The sequence below is a fragment of the Schistocerca piceifrons genome, chromosome 3 (genome assembly GCF_021461385.2).
Source record: "Schistocerca piceifrons isolate TAMUIC-IGC-003096 chromosome 3, iqSchPice1.1, whole genome shotgun sequence".
NCBI lineage: Eukaryota > Metazoa > Arthropoda > Insecta > Orthoptera > Acrididae > Schistocerca > Schistocerca piceifrons.
In genome coordinates this window covers 281,772,218-281,789,703 of record NC_060140.1, presented here as the reverse complement: position 1 = coordinate 281,789,703, position 17,486 = coordinate 281,772,218, and the positions used below count along the sequence as shown (strand labels likewise).

The 17,486-nt window shown below is 43.1% G+C and overlaps 1 protein-coding gene across 5 annotated transcripts in view; it reads left to right on the top strand.

Moving 5' to 3' along the window:
* Positions 1 to 17,486, top strand: part of LOC124790108 (rab11 family-interacting protein 4) — a 965,431-nt gene that overhangs the window by 745,640 nt on the left and 202,305 nt on the right. The window lies entirely within an intron of this gene.

Here is a 17,486-nt window from a genome sequence, read left to right as displayed (position 1 = left end):
GTCCATGCACTAACCACGTTGTTCTATCTGAAGCAGACACTGTAATGGATTGCAAGAGGATCAGCCAGTTCATGGAGAACGCTGTCATTCATACACAACATTGAATATTCCAGAGTATCCTTCTGTTAAATTAATAAGAAAGACCAAAATCTTTAAGAAAATATTAACTTGAAAAAAATTATTTAGCGTTTTTGTCAGTATATGACATCATGAGCGTTTCGTGGTTGTAGAGTACCAGCCACTAACTTGACACATTTCTTTAACACAAATCATTATTACTTTCCATACTAGTTTTGAAAATTTTTTTCATCATCGGCTGGCTGCACTATACTTACAGAACGAACCGTTAATCACTTCTTTAATCTTTTGACTGCCACAGTGCCCTACAGTGAAGACTTTTCGGTTTGATAACCATTCGAAAAATAAAATGAAAATGGAATATATATTCAGGAGGGAATTGCATCAAAAACTTGAAACACATGTAGCCCTGTTAACAGTGAAGAGATCTTATTTACTCTGAATGCATACATGTTTTGTACAGTGCGTTACAACGCATCACTATGTTGCGTGTTTTTCTAGTCACATTCACAAATACTTAGAGCTTACACATTCAATAATCTGAATTTACATTAACGTCACGTGCTATACATGCACTGACAGCAAGCAAAGACGCTAAGCAGAGATATACGTTGTTCAAAGCAAGCGTCATAGAATTGAAAGAGATAACGATAATATCGAGATGTTGTTAGCAATAATGAATATATAATGGAGTAAGCAACAGGATCTAATTAAATATATTTGAAAGGTGTTAGCGTGATATTAACCGTATTTTCTGATACAATCTCTAACAAGGGAAATTCCCCATGGCAACCCCCTCCCCCCCCCCCCCCCCCTACTCCCTCAGATTTAGTGGCAAGATGGCCCAGTGGATACCCCGTCAAAAACTGAACACATATCGAGCATGAAAATAGAAACAAGTTGTACTGAACTGTGAAAAAAGAAGCAAAATAGAAGAAGTGAACGGACCAAGCTCAAGATGAACAACATCGAGTGAACTTGACTACCCATGGCGTCGTGGTTATGTGGTTCAAATGGTTCAAATGGCTCTGAGCACTATGGGACTTAACATCTTAGGTCATCAGTCCCCTAGAACTTAGAACTACTTAAACCTAACTAACCTAAGGACATCACACACATCCATGCCCGAGGCAGGATTCGAACCTGCGACCGTAGCAGTCCCGCGGTTCCGGACTGCAGCGCCTAGAACCGCAAGACCACCGTGGCCGGCTGGTTATGTGGTCACCGTCTTAGACTGCGAAGGGGAAAATCCATGATCGTGCCCCATTTTCTCCTTCTTTTTTTCACAAAATTATGAACTGCCCGTACGGTCACTGACGTGTCTGTTCGCTGTATTCAAATTTGTGTCTGTGTCGTGGTGTTACGTCCGTTTCCAAGAGCGACGTGTAAGGAAGTGACCTCTAGACGTACGTACCTCCTATTTCTTCTACACAAGTACCACATGCTATGAACCTTGCGTCCCGTTTTGGAAGTTTTGACTCTTGAATTCCTTCGTTTTCATTTCTGTGAGAAGTCTGTGCGGCTTCTCGTCTGCTCTCACTATTCATCACTTTTGCTTGAGACTGTAATAAATTCTTACCACATCACTCATACGCTATAACCAGTGTATAGTATGACAGTTGCCAAGACTACAGAAGGAGAAGACACAGTTCGGGGATCTTTGAATACGGATTTCCCCCTCTGCAGTCCAACATGGTAACCTAACCACATAACCAAGACGCCGTGGCTAGTCAAGTTCACTCGATGTTGTACACCTTGAGTTTAGACCGTTCACTGATTCTATTTTGCTTCTATTTTCACAGTTCAGTACACCTTCTTCCTGTTGTCATGCTTGATCTTTGTTCAGTTTTTGACGGGCCATTATACCGCTAAATCTAAAAGTTCAATAAACGTAGGTTAGCCTTTCTCACACCTATGGCTCAACTCCTACGGCTCTTATAACTGCAAACTGGTTTGTCTTTCGTTCCCAGTTTTTTATCGTCACTATCTTTAAAATTTCAAGGAAACTAGTCCAGAGCACATTATCTGAATCTACAAGTGCTACAAATGGAGGTTTGCCTTTCGTTAACCTATCTTTTAAGGTTAGTCGTAGGATCAGTACTGCCTCATATTTCCAATGTTTCTATGGAACCCAACCTGATCTTCCCCAAGGTTGACCTCTACTGGTTTTCCATTCTTCTGTAAATAATTCGTGTCAGTATTTTGCAAGCATCAGCATCTGCTTTCGCTGAAACTGACATTATTAAATTCGTAGTCTAACGATATTTCTCCTGTCTGTTATCTATTGTACACGAAATGAAACAATTTTGTCACGGCTGTCGCTCGCAAGGATCTCTATACCTCCAAGGGCATGTCATCCACTCCAGGGGCCTTTTTTTCACTCAGATGTTTTTAGTGGAATCTTTGCAGTGCCATATATCCCATCTCATCGTCACCTACATCTTTCTACAATACTGTCCTCAAGTTTTTTCACCTTCAATAGATCCTGTATACATTCCTTCCAACTTTCAACTTTGTCTTCTTTGCTTAGTACTGGCTAGCTACGTCAGTTCTTGATATTTAAAAAAATTACTTGTTTTTTCCTTCAAAGCTCTCTTTAATTTTCCCATAGGCGGCATCTATCTTTGCCTTAGTTATGCGTGAGTCTACAGCCTTCCATTTGTACTCAATTTTAAATGAGTACACTGTCTTTAGCACTTGACTTGGCTATGTTGTTGTTGTATTCTTCAGTCCAGAGACTGGTTTGATGCAGCTCTCCATGCTACTCTGTCCTGTGCAAGCTTCTTCATCTCCCAGTACCTACTGCAACCTACATCCTTCTGAATCTGTTTAGTGTATTCATCTCTTGGTCTCCCTCTACAATTTTTACCCTCAACGCTGCCCTCAAATGCTAAATTTGTGATCCCTTGATGCCTCAAAACATGTCCTACCAATCGGTCCCTTCTTCTTGTCAAGCTGTGCCACAAACTCGTCTTCTCCCCAATTCTATTCAATACCTCCTCGTTAGTTATGTGATCTACCCATCTTAGCTTCAGCATTCTTCTGTAGCACCACATTTCGAAAGCTTCTATTCTCTTCTTGTCCAAACTATTTATCTTCCATGTTTCACTTCCACACATGGCTACACTCCATACAAATACTTTCAGTAACGACTTCCTGACACTTAAATCTATACTCGATGTTAACAAATTTCTCTTCTTCAGAAACGCTTTCCTTGCCATTGCCAGTCTACATTTTATATCCCCTCTACTTCAACCATCATCAGTTACTTTGCTCCCCAAATAGCAAAACTCATTTACTACTTTAAGTGTCTCATTTCCTAATCTAATTCCCGCAGCATCATTCGATTTAATTCGACTACATTCCATTACCTTTGTTTTGCTTTTGTTGCTGTTCATCTTATATCCTCCTTTCAAGACACTCTCCATTCCGTTCAGCTGCTCTTCCAGGTCCTTTGCTGTCTCTGACAGAATTACAATGTCATCGGCGAACCTCAAAGTTTTAATTGCTTCTCCATGGATTTTAATTCTTACTCTGAATTTTTCTTTTGTTTCCTTTACTGCTTGCTCAATATACAGATTGAATAACATCGGGGATAGGCTACAACCCTGTCTCATTCCCTTCCCAACCACTGCTTCCATTTCATGCCCCTCGACTCTTATATGTGCCATCTGGTTTCTGTACAAATTGTAAATAGCCCTTCGCTCCCTGTATTTTACCCCTGCCACCTTGAGAATTTGAAAGAGAGTTTCCAGTCAATATAACTTAATTGGCTAATATAACTTAATTTTGCTCACTGTTGTCATGGCGACAACAATGGACCACATTAAATCATTACAAATTGTACTGTGAAATTTCACGTTTTCGGTAAATCTGCAAGGCACTGGCTGCTTGAAAAGGCGAGCTGTAATACACAAAGGCCTTCAACGACCGAAATATTTCCTTTCAGTCTATTATAACAAATCGCGCCAAAAACAGCACGTTGTCGAGAGATTTTCAGTGAAACGTTGCCTTGAAACAGTATATATTTATAGCAAGTAAGTTTCAATATTAAAACCTCCAAATATGGACTTCGACTGCAAACGACATAATTCAGTACGGCGTCTGCAAAGCTCTGGTTGTGACGCAGAAATCGATCTTGCATCTGATTGGCCACGTCTGGTTCTGCCTTTCAGGCTTGGCAGTGCTCCGCATCGTGAAAACTCACATTGTGACGTCACAAAGTGTGCCTGGTGCCACGTCCACGTTCGCTTTCACGTCCCTTGTGAGGGCAGCTCTAGGCGCGGCCCTCAGGGCAGCTGAGCCGTGGCACGCGCATGTGTCGCCGCAGTAAATTAGGCCGTCGTGTCTCGACGAGGAGCCTTGTCAGGGAACGAGCTCTATAAATACGGGGGAATCCAGAGGCAGGGCGACGCGCCCAACCCACGCGTTCGTCTCACCACGCTTCGTTTTACGGAATTGCGCGACCACAATTTAGTACTCGGAATTTCTCGATTTCTTTGATGTGTCGTACCAGTTAATGGAGAATGACAAGTCACAGCAATCTGGGCTAGGTCAGTTGCGTATCCGCAGTCTCGGCAGTCTCGGTGAATTACACTGAAACCAAGCGCGTCGTGCAGTACATATGTCAAAGACTGCAGAGTGGAGTCTCCAGCATCAAAGGCAGACACCGACACACGAGTCTGATAAACAGGGTCAGTACACGTCATTCGTGCCTCTTAAAAGTGTAATAACCCAGATTCGCAGAAGATGCTGAGGATATTCACATAACAGGCCACCCCCGCTGGTTAGATGATTTTCCACGCTTGCATAGCCAGTGTGGAAAGAAGTGAAATATAGCACTTAACGTAATATAAGTGTAACGCTGTGAAACAGTTAACGTCATTAAAGGCTATGGTTTTTATGATTTATTAAGGTTTCTGTCGCAGTTGCGTATGTAATTTTTACTGGTAACTAATTTCGAACATTTTCGTTTATTTTCAAACCATCACGTTCATTTATAATTTTTGACTGTGTATAATTTCGACGGAAGATGTATTGAATTTGTTCTTACATCAGATCGATGTAACACATGTGATTTGACTGTAACAATCTACCACTGGAATTAGATTACAATCATATCACATTTGTTATATTGATCTGAATTAAGAACAGACACGTTATATATTCCATTGAAATTATATAAAGTCAGAGACTACAAATGCAGGTAATGAGATGAAAGTGGGCGAAAATGTTCGAAACTAATTACTGGCCGGCCGGAGTGGCCGAGCTGTTCGAGGCGCTACAGCCTGGAACCACGCGACCGCTACGGTCGCAGGTTCCAATTCTGCCTCGGGCATGGATGTGTGTGAAGTCTTTAGATTAGTTAGGTTTAAGTAGTTCTAAGTTCTAGGGGACTGATGACCTCAGATGTTAAGTCCCATAGTGCTCAGAGCCATTTGAACCACATGAACTAATTACCAATGAAAATATAATATGCAGTTGTGACGTGCACCTTAATAAATAATAAATAAACTGAGTTGTTGATCCTTCCTCCAACACGATGTTGAAAGTGCGTGAAGAGCATTTCAATCTCAGTTATAAAATACCAAGCGGGGTGGCGTAGTGGTTAGTACACGGGACTCCCGATTGGGAGGAAGACGGTTCGAATTCACGTTCGGCTATCTAGATTTAGGTTTTCCGTGATTTCCCTAAATTTCCTTAGGCAAATGCCTGGTTGGTTCCTTTGAAAGGGTACGGCCCATCGCTTCCCCGTCATTTTGTAATCAGAGCTTGTGCTCCGTCTCTAATGATCTCGATGCGACGGGACGCTAAATATTAATATTCCTTCCTTCCTAATTGTAATATAATGTAAAACATTAAATTTAAGATTTTCTCTGACGATGATCTTCATTGGTATCGTATTATAGGAGTATCCCAACGGAAAGTTGTTAAATTCAGTCTTCAACTCGCCAAATTAAGTGAACGACATTTAATGTGCCCTAATAGACGGTAGGGTACTTGTGTACCCATGTATCTCACTCTTTTCTGTGCTAATGTCAGCCCCTTGAAGTCTTTGTAGAGGTTTTTGGTGGTCCTAGTTCATGTTTTCCACTACTTTTTTAAACAAAAGATATTAGTAAATGACTAGTGCTTTTTTGTGCAAAAGAAGAGTGCTGGTACTCAAAAAGAAGATGCTGGATTAACAACTTCCACAAGTTTAATATATCCTCCGACGTGCTCATCGTTTCTAGATCGATTCTTGCTTTTGCTATCAATTACAGAATTACCACCTTGGAACAGATATGAGTCCTCGTATTTGTTAGGTTTAACCGAGAGAGAGGTGTTACCACCCTCATGAACAGCAGTGCAGAAGTTGTCCGTACACTCATAGATGACCTAAATGATGTAACTATACGATTCATGTAAGAAAAAGTCTTTCACTTTTGCTGGAAGATGTTCCAAGTGAATTGAGCGCAACATCCTGTTTCCGATACCAACATATGAAACAAGAATGTTTGGTGCCAACTTATAAGGAATAGAAATGGAAATTTCATTCGCGAAGACAGGGCCATTTACCAGGATATTTATAATATATTTTTCTCTAAATAACCAGAATACTTTTTAAAAAAGCGATACCCTTGTATACCGCCAGGAAGAAAACGCTGATAATTACTAAGGACCATAATGGATATACATTCTGTGATGTAGTTGTCAAAATGCCAAGTTTTTTAAAGTGGTCTCCATAGGATAGTATAGACTCAACACTATACATTGTAATAATACTATACACTAATTCTTATAACACGTCTGTATTCTGAAAATACTGTTACAGCAAGTTGAGTTTCAAGGTATAATGACTCGAACACTCATGAGTGAAAGAAAGTAAGCAGAAAAACTAGTTTCTTCATTTTCAACCTACCTACAGTCGTAATCATAGATGTTGCAAACGGAGCTGAAATAAGGCGCTACATTAATGCTAGGCTATACAGTGAGGTTACATAACCCTTGTGGTACAACTCATGAGGAATATGACTTTCATACACAGGTAGAGATGCTGTCCTCTAGCAGTAAGGTACCTGCCAAAACGGTATACTAAACATTCCTCGCGAAGCTTCATAGTACTGAGTTTGCAAAAAAAAAAAAAAAAAAAAAAAAAAAAAAAAAAAAAAAAAGGTTCAAATGGCTCTGAGCACCATGGGACTTAACAGCTATGGTCATCAGTCCCCTAGAACTTAGAACTACTTAAACCTAACTAACCTAAGGACATCACACAACACCTAGTCATCACGAGGCAGAGAAAATCCCTGACCCCGCCGGGAATCGAACCCGGGCGCGGGAAGCGAGAACGCTACCGCACCACCACGAGCTGCGGACCACTGAGTTTGCAGACCTTACCATAATTTATAGAAAACAAAGCCCCAGTCCCATATATTCGAAGCGTAAGATAAGAGAAAGAAATAATTCAAGACTATCTTATAGTTAGACAATAAAACCACAGGCCCCTAAAAAGGCACCCTCGAGTTGTACTCGTGTCTGTCTCATTTACATCACTGTCGTAGGTGTAACGGTGATATTCCATCTTGTGCCGCCCACTATAGGGATATTTGAAACATCAGATGTCCTTTTATTGCTAAGTACCTTATCTACTCACGTCACAACGATATTAACAGTTCTAGTATGACCAAGTTCATGTTATCATAAACAAACTTTACTAGCGATAGCATGTGTAAATTAAGCTGTTTACTTGTCTAGGTACCGTATTGAAATAGAATTCGTAACTTAGAAATTAGTAAACAAGCAAATGTACTACTGCCATCAGGACAACTATTTCACGCTGTCGTGTCACGAAAACAATATAACAGAAAACCTGCTCAACTGAAGAAATCGCTATATTTATACTTTCCAAAGAGGAGTGCGTGGAAGTTTTACAACCGCTGTCTGCCGTCTGCTTTCTTGCTGTTTTAGCGTAAATTATAAGAGGAATTGTCCGCCATTAGTCAAGACTGCTCTTGTCTTATACTCCGTCTGGTGCTGATGTTGACCGATGTGCGTGTAGTTTACATACGTACATTGCCGCTATGTTCTATTGCGTCTTAATTTAATAAATAGTCTGGTGGGGATCCATTTACATACACTTCAGAGATCTTACCCAGATCAACTCTTGTCATTAATACAGGGTGTGACAAAAAAAAGTGGCTCGGACGAGTGAATACGACTGGACGTGAATGTACGCATATAACCACGCCGCGTGACGCGCTCACCCCGTGTACGCCCGCCACGTTTTCCACTCCGGTTCAGAGCGTAGTGCAAGCTCTGTGTGTATGTGTGTGTGTGTGTGTGTGTGTGTTGGGGGGGGGGGGGGTTGTAGCAGTGCAAAGGGGACGATTGTACTCACAGTGGAGCAGCCGGCTTTCGTTGTGGAAAGTTACGTGATAACAAAGTCGTGGAAATGGTATGGTCAGATGTTTGCTAATAAGTTTAAAGATGTCAAAGTGTTAGCAAAGAGTGCCGTGCAGAGCTTAGTCCGAAAATGGTGTCAGGCAGTATCTGTTTTGAACAACTCAAAAAACATCCCCCGAAAAGTGCCTGCACACCAGGAAATGTGACTGCAGTTCACCAGAAAATGCCTCGAGTCCTGCCAAATAAACCCGACGACTGTCTTCTGCTGTGTTTCTTTATTCCCTGGAACTCTGTTCTCTGGGCCACTTTTATTTACCCCAACCATGCATTAAAGTGTGTACAGAATTTACGACTTCCATTACTGGAGGGAAATTAATTGATCTCACTCCGCGAGTCGAAATACGAAAAGAGTTCACAATAACGTAATATTAATCATACTGTGTTGTCAACCAGAGTTTTATTTGTATGGTTTAAAGGACCTGCAGATATAAATCGAGATCGGTTTCAGAGAAAATTTAAAAATTCACCGCTATTTCAATCAATATGTACGAGGTCTTTTTTTTTACATTTAGCAACCAATATCATTATTAGGAAATATAATAAGATGCATACCATATCTTCCGTCGGCCTTTGTGACCGAGTGGTTCTAGGCGCCTCAGTCCGGAACCGCGCCGGCCGCGGTGGTCTAGCGGTTCAGGCGCTCACTCCGGAACCGCGCGACTGCTACGGTCGCAGGTTCGAATCCTGCCTCGGGCATGGATGTGTGTGATGTCCTTAGGTTAGTTAGGTTTAAGTAGTTCAAACTTCTAGGGGACTGATGACCACAGATGTTAAGTCCCATAGTGCTCAGAGCCATTTTTGAACCGGAACCGCGTTGCTGCTACGGTCGGAGCTTCGAATCCTGCCTCGGGCATGGATGTGTGTGATGTCCTTGGGTTACTTACGTTTAAGTAGTTCTAAGTCTAGGGGACTGGTGACCTCAGATGATAAGTCCCATAGTGCTCAGAGCCATTTGAACCATATCTTCCTGTGGCCTCTTAACGCATGTTTAATAGGCTACCGTAAAAGATCATTAACGCAAATCCGTCTCTCTAGGCTTCGTCAACGACAAGGCGTTCACGCTATAGCTTTCATTCCCTATTATTACAGAGACAGACGTATTACTCAAAGAGAGACTTTCAGGACTCGTTCTGAGGATCATGTTATAGGGGTTTTGGGACATTACTAAACACAGTGGAATCAACTATATGGTTGTCAGCACAGATAGTTACAGTTGATACGTGTCCTACGGTATTAAATTGACTACTGTAGTGTTTGTAGAGTACTATCCTCCAACCTACACGTTTTGATGATGACGCAATTAACGAAAGTACAACGATTTGAGTATCAAACGAAATTTGTACTTGAGTTGAGATTTCTTGGTAGGGGGGACACAGCATGTTAACTTGAACAGTCATCGACAGATGTAACTTTACGAATACTCTGTTGGAACCCTTGCTGTTCGTCTTCTATACTAATGATCTGGCAGGCAGTTTTAATAGCAAACTCAGACTTTTTGCAGATGACGCAGTTACTATAATGAAATACTCTCTTAATCCTGCATAAGTAATGTCAGATATTGATAAGATTTTAAAGTGGTGCAAATACTGGCAACTTGTTTTAAACGTTCAGACGTGTAAAATTTTGCGCTCCACAAAAATGAGAACACAATTAATAAAATGTTCCTGGCTGGTATGCCGTGGTCGAATGGATTTCACATTTAAACCCAACGTTTCGTCCTCATCTGCGGATGACATTTTCAGTAGCCAGCCAGGGTGTGACTCATAGACTCAAACAAGCTATGATCCCCCTTGAAAATGTCCTCCGTAGATGGGGACGTAACGTTTGGGTTATTTGTGAATTCCATACGACCACAGCATAACAGCTCGGAACATTTTATTCACTGTGACATTTCCTGCCGTAAAAGTTTACCTTTTACCAAACACAGAACTTGGTATCCAGTGAATACTATGACAGTGAATCACAACTGAAATAAACTCGTGCAAATAGCAGTTTGTAACAATCTGTGGAGATGTGAGATGGAATGAGCACATCGTCTCAAACGTAAGTAAAGCGGATGGTTGACTTCCGTTTATGCAGTAGGGTGCTGGGATTTTTAATGACTCTACAATGAATACCGCATACAAAAACACTCCGCGACAAATCCTAGCATGTTGTTCAAATATGTGAGACCTTACCAGAGAGGATTAACAGCGGATATTGAACGTTTACAGAGAAGGGCAGCACGGATGGTCACACGCTTGCGTGCCCCCCGGTAGAATATCATTTAGATGCTGACAGCCTAACCTGGCAGGTGTCTGAGTGTAGACGACAAATATTCCGCGTAAGCCAACATGCGAAGTTTCAAGAAACAGTATGGAATGAGGAGTCGACGAATATACAACAACCTCCTGCGTATTGCTAACGTAAGCACGTGAAGACGTGATTAGGCCTATTGCAATGTGCACCGAGGTATTTAAGCAGTCATTCTTCCTACATCTAAATCTACATTTATACTCCGCAAGCCACCCAACGGTGTGTGGCGGAGGGCACTTTACGTGCCACTGTCATTACCTCCATTTCCTGTTCCAGACGCGTGTGGTTCGCAGGAAGAACGACTGCCGGAAAGCCTCCGTGCGCGCTCGAACCTCCCTAATTTTACATTCGTGATCTCCTCTGGAGGTATAAGTAGGGGGAAGCAATATATTCGATACCTCATCCAGAAACGCACCCTCTCGAAACCTGGACAGCAAGCTACACCACGATGCAGAGCGCCTCTCTTGCAGAATCTGCCACTTGAGTTTGCTAAACATCTCCGTAACGCTATCACGCTTACCAAATAACCCTGTGACGAAACGCGCCGCTCTTCTTTGGATCTTCTCTATCTCCTCCGTCAACCCGACCTGGTACGGGTCCCTCACTGATGAGCAATACTCAGGTATAGGTCGAACGAGTGTTTTGTAAGCCACCTCCTTTGTTGATGGACTACATTTTCTAAGGACTCTCCCAATGAATCTCAACCTGGCACCCGCCTTACCAACAATTAATTTTATATGATCATTCCACTTGAAATCGTTCCGTACGCATACTCCCAGATATTTTACAGGAGTTACTGCTACCAGTGTTTGTTCCGCACACGAATGGAACGAGCAGAAACCCTAATACGTGGTGCTATGGGAAGAATCCTCTGCCTCCCACTGCACGGTCGTTTTCAAAGTACAGTTGTAGATGACTATGAGGAAAATCAAAGAAACTGGGTTGAGCCTCATCCCATGTGATTGAAATAAATTGAACCGAGCGGAAAACCACAGCGAGATGGCGCTGAGTAGTTAATACACCGAACGCAGGTGCGGGAAAAGGTGTGAGGGGTGAGAGTGGGATTCATATCCCCCCTGGCCATCTAGCTTTATTTTTTCTGTGGTTCCGCAAAACCACACCATGCGACTTCCCGGAAGGTTCCTTCAGCATGCCCAAGTCTGATTTTCTGAGATCTCTAATGGCCTTGATGCCAACCATTTTTTTCTAGAACAAAGTAAAGATGTCTTCAGTTGAAACTTCCGGGCTGAGAGGCCGTGGTCGATGTATAAAATTTCCACCTAACGTTTCGTCTCCATCCCATTACCATGCGCGCATGTATAGAGAAGCAATGGAGATTCTCAAACACCACAACAATTTTAATAGAAAAGAGGAAGTTCCAAAGTTAAACAAAATATGGATGTCGACGTTGCGCCAGCAGAATGACAATCGATTACTTTTAATCGAGAATGATGACGCCTTCCAAAGATAGGCATACCGTCGGCATCACGTGATGAATGGTGGTGCCCTCTATGCACTCTATAAATGCGAGAGTACCTGGAGCCTCAGTGGCAGTAGCCGGACGACCTCAGAAGACGTCTCCCGCAGATGGAGACGAAACGTTAGGTGGAAATTTTATAAATTGACCACGGCCTCTGAGTCCGGAAGTTTCAACTGAAGACAACAGCGGCCGTGAAAGCCTACATTGTTTGATTAATGTAAAGATGGACACATGAATCATTTACAGTGTCACTACCCGTGAACCTCGTAGTGTTATCGTGGTGCCAATCAGAGGACGGAGGTGGACCCTCAGAAGCCTCACAGGTACGTCATTTCGCACTTACGTGGCGGGTAGCCGTGACAGACGTCGAACTATCGGGTTTGGATAGCCTATGCGTCAGTAAGGGACAGCGGGGCGAAACGCCGCGAGTTACCTGCACGAGGAATGCGAGGCTGCGTGTGGTGGCCCGTGGTCCGTGGCTGAGTCACCAGCGTCTCTGGTAAGACTAGCGGCAGCGGCGCACCCACCTGCCCACGCGGGACCGGCTGACGTCAGCGCGTGACCACGCGACCTGCCCGACTTGGCCATTTGGTAGTCCCACCTGGGCGCCGGCCAGTTGTCGACGAGCGCCATCACACCTGGTTCCTTTACAATCACACCACAGCAACACCAATTCTAAATTCAACTACATCGCTGGACGGACTAACCGGAACAGCTTGAAGGAATCGTCGGTAACTGATGCCGCGCGAGGCAGTTAGTGACGCACTGGTAAGTAAACTATTAATGTTGCTAACCAGTGCAGCTAACTCACTACCAAATAACTGTATTCCCTTTATCTACACGTCTACATCTACTTGGATACTCATCAAATCACACTTAAGTGTCTGGAAAAGGGTTCATAATACAAGGGTTGGAACTTAAATAGTGGCAACTTTTTATTCCCAACGATACAAAAGAGTTACACGTTTGCGCCTGTTACTGTCCTTCAAAGTAGTCACCGGCATTGTGTAGAACGAGTTGCCAGCGATGTGCAAGGCATAGTGCCAGCCGGGATGGCCGAGCGGTTCTAGGCGCTACAGTCTGGAACCGCGTGACCGCTACGGTCGCAGGTTCGAATCCTGCTCGGGCATGGATGTGTGTGATGTCCTTAGGTTAGTTAGGTTTAAGTAGTTCTAAGTTCTAGGGGACTGATGACCTTAGAAGTTACGTCCTATAGTGCTCAGAGCCATTTGAACATTTGCAAGGTATAGTATACAGTTAGCAGAGCCTGTTCTGTTGATGGTGCGAATCGAGCGGTCTACTGCCTGTCGAATCTCTGGAACAGTTCTGAAGCGAATGCCACGAAGTGGTTCCTTCATCTTCGGAATCAAATCAGTGTCACAAGGACTTAATTCCGGGTAGTATGGTGGATGGTACAGTACTTCCCAGTCCCATCGACCGAACAGAGCAGCCATAGCTTGCGCTGTATGCAGCCGTGCATTGTCGTGCAAAATGATGGATGTGTTGCGCAGAAAGTGTCGCCGCTTCTTTCGCAAGTGATGCTCCAAAACGGATAAGTAATACTGTGCATTGACGGTATGCCGTGGAGGCACGTAATGCGTTAGGATAACACCATCACAGTCGTACACGAGAATCACCATAACTTTAAACCACTCCATTCGCACAACAGAACAGGCTCTGCTAACGGTATACTACGCCTTCCACATCGCTGGCAACGGGTTCTGCACAACACTAGTGACTACTTCGAAGGACAGTAACAGGTGCAAACATGTAACTCTTTTGTATCGGTTGTGAATAAATAGTTGCCACCATTCAAGTTCCAACCCTCGTAATTCTCCATTATTCCAGTCTCGAAAAGCGCGCGGAAAAAAACTAACGCATGTACCTTTCCGTGCGAACTCTGATTTCCCTTATTTTATTATTGTCGTTTCTCCCTATGTAGGCCGGCCTCGACAAAATATTTTCGCATTCTGAGGACAAAGCCGATGATTGAAATTGCGTGAGAAGATTCCGCTGCAACGAAAAACGCGTTTGTTTTGATGGTGTCCCCCCTATTACGCGATAATACAAAACGTGCTCTTCTTCATTGAACTTTCTCTATGTATTCCGCTAATTCCTTCTGGTAGGTATCTCAGACCGCGTCCTCCAAAAGAGGACGGACAAGCGTAGTGTAGGCAGTCTCTTTAGTAAATTTGTTACATTTTCTAAGTGTTCTGCCGATGAAACGCATGCTTTGCTTTGCCTTCGCTACAACATTTTCTGTGTGTTCTTTCCACTTTAAATTCTTCGTAACTGCAATTCCTAGGTATTTAGTTGAATTTACAGCCTTTAGATTTGACTGATTTATCTTGTAACCGAATTTTAACGGATTCCTTTTAGCACTCATGTGGATGACCTCACACTTTTCATTATTTAGTGTTTCTGCACTAACTAAAGTACCCAATGCCCGCTACATTGCACATGTCATTACCGCGTGCTACTGTCTTTTCTTCGACAAGATGGTGATGCGCTTTTTCAGCAGGACAATGCACGACCACATTCGGCTACTGGGACGCAACGTGCACTTCGCGGTATGCAACAAGTGCCCTGGCTAGCAAAACAGCCAGATCTCTCGCCAGTTTAACAAGGTATCGGACACGAAAAGCGGGTTCTCCAGAGCGTGCAAGAACAATTTCCTAATTGCAACAGAAGCTGGAAGATGCTTGGGACAACCTATCGCAGGATGCCATTCGACACTTTTATGGTTGTTCGCAGGCGAGAATACACCCCTACGTTGCCCACAGAGGGCGGTACACTGTGTGTGAATGCTAACGTTTGAGCATCCTGTACTCTGACATGTGTATGTCATTTTATCTGAATTTATCATCATATACTCCGACAATGGTGAACCGCCTGTCACAGAACTTGTCAATAAAATGACCTCGTAGTTTACGGTGCTGCGTTTTTTTTCGGGCAATGTATAAATATATATAGAAGGCGATTACAATCACTGCACCGCATAGATGCGCGTTGTCATATTGGAAATAGCCGAGCGTGGTGGCGGAGCGGTTCTAGGCCCTACAGTCTGGAACCGCGCGACCGCTACGGTCGCAGGTTCGAATCCTGCCTCGGGCATGGGTGTGTGTGATGTCCTTAGAAGTTAAGTTCCATAGTGCTCAGAGCCATTTGAACCATATTGGAAATAGCGCTAAATAAGGGTTTGAATTCAGGCTGTACTACTTATCTGATGTTGTAGCTTTTCAAGATTTCACTAATATTGAAAATACTAATTCTTAATTTCAGTTTACATCAGAGTTTCTTACTCACGTGCAGAAAGCATGAGGTAGCTTTAACATTAATTTAAAAAAAAGAGTTGTCGGTGTTTAGGCAGTGACACAACTGCAGTTTAGTTATTTTCGACGGTATGTCCAAAAGAACTACTTAATGTATGTAACAATTGGAAGCACTGAGATTTTTTCCGCTATTGAGCAGGATATCCTTGTATTAGAATAATTTTCAAGACTTCAGTAGCTCGAAGGAACAATCACCAGATCTTTAAAAAAGCTTTCCACATTCTGCAACAAAGAAGAGTCTCAGAAAGATATTATGTGGTTATGACCTATGAACAAAGATCCGGACTCGTTTTAACAACCGTACGGCGTTGGTGGATAGTTAGATTAATAAGGAAAGACAAGCAGATACACTAGCACCACAGTTTGACAACCTCCAGCTATGAAATCTCGCCATTACTGAGATGCGGATCCTTCACTTTGCGTGACTTACACTTGTGGTTCAAGATTATCCGGCATAATTACCTTATGTAATTGTTAAGTGAAATCGCAGAGATTGTTACGTAAAAGAGAAGAGAAACTTGTATGCAGCTGCCCCCAGAGGGTGGTAACTAGAGCTTGCTCGTGCTTCAGCTGTAACACCGCCTGTTGTTTGTTTCTTGACTGACCTGGTTTAGCAGACTATACGAAGAGTCGTGAGCTTCCACAGAACCTGAATACTATGTTGACCCGCTGAAGTGCAAATACACAGTGGCGTTTAAACTGAGTCGCGAGAACCAGTGAGATTTGCTTTTGTACAGTTTTCTGGGAACAACGCGAAATATATTTCGCATTAATTCAGACACGACTTGTATTTCAGAAAAGTGAGCTTCAAATCCCTGCCATGGTCATTTCCAGGTAGGTGTCCTTAAATCAGTTTAGGTGAATATTCTACATTTATACCTGCTTCCATACTCTGCAAACCACTGGGACGCGCACAGCGGAGGGTACGTCCCATTGTGCCAGTTAACACGGCTTTTCCCGTTCCATTCACGTACGGAGCGCGGGAAAAATGATTGTCTGAATGCCTCTGTACGTGCCGTAATTAATCTAATCTTGTGCTCATTATACCTGTGGGATCGATGTGTAGAGGGCTGTAGTATATTCCTAGAATCATTATTTACAGCTAGTTCTTGAAACTTTGTAAGAATGCTTTTTCGGGATAGCTTACGTCTATCTTCAAGAATCTTCCTATTCAGTTCGTTCAGTTTCTCTGTGACATTCTGCCACGGGTCAAAAAAACCTGTGCCCATTCGTGCTGCCATTCTCTGTATACGCTTAACATTCCCTGTTAGTCCTGCCTGGTGGGGATCCCACACATTTGAGCAATATTCCAGAATGAGTCGCGGTAGTGATTTTAAGCAGTCTCCTTTATAGGTTGATTGCATTTTCCCAGCATGCTACCAATAAACCGAGGACTACTACCTGCTTTATCTATGACTAAGCCTATATGATCATTCCACTTCATATCCCTACAAAGCGTTACACCCAGGTGGCTGTAAAATGTCGCATGAAATCAGCAAAGGAACCAGCCGTCAGCTGCAAGGTGCTACCAGCAGTCAAGCTAGCGCAATGACTCAGTGAGGGGAGTTAAGAAGACTGGGGTGCAATAGTCAAGCAGCTCATAAGCCACATATTTCTGTACTCATTTCTAAGCGATGCTTGAGATGGTGTAAAGAGCGACATCATTGAACAACAGAGGGCTGGAGTGATAAATAATGCTGTAGCCAGTGGCAATCGAATGGAAGTGTTTGGATTTGCCTGGAGAACGTTACCTGCCATCATGTGTACTACTAATAGTGAATTACAGATGTGGTGGTGTTACGTTATTCGGGGTATTTTTGTTGGTTAGGATGCAGCCCCTTATTGCGCTTAAGGAAACG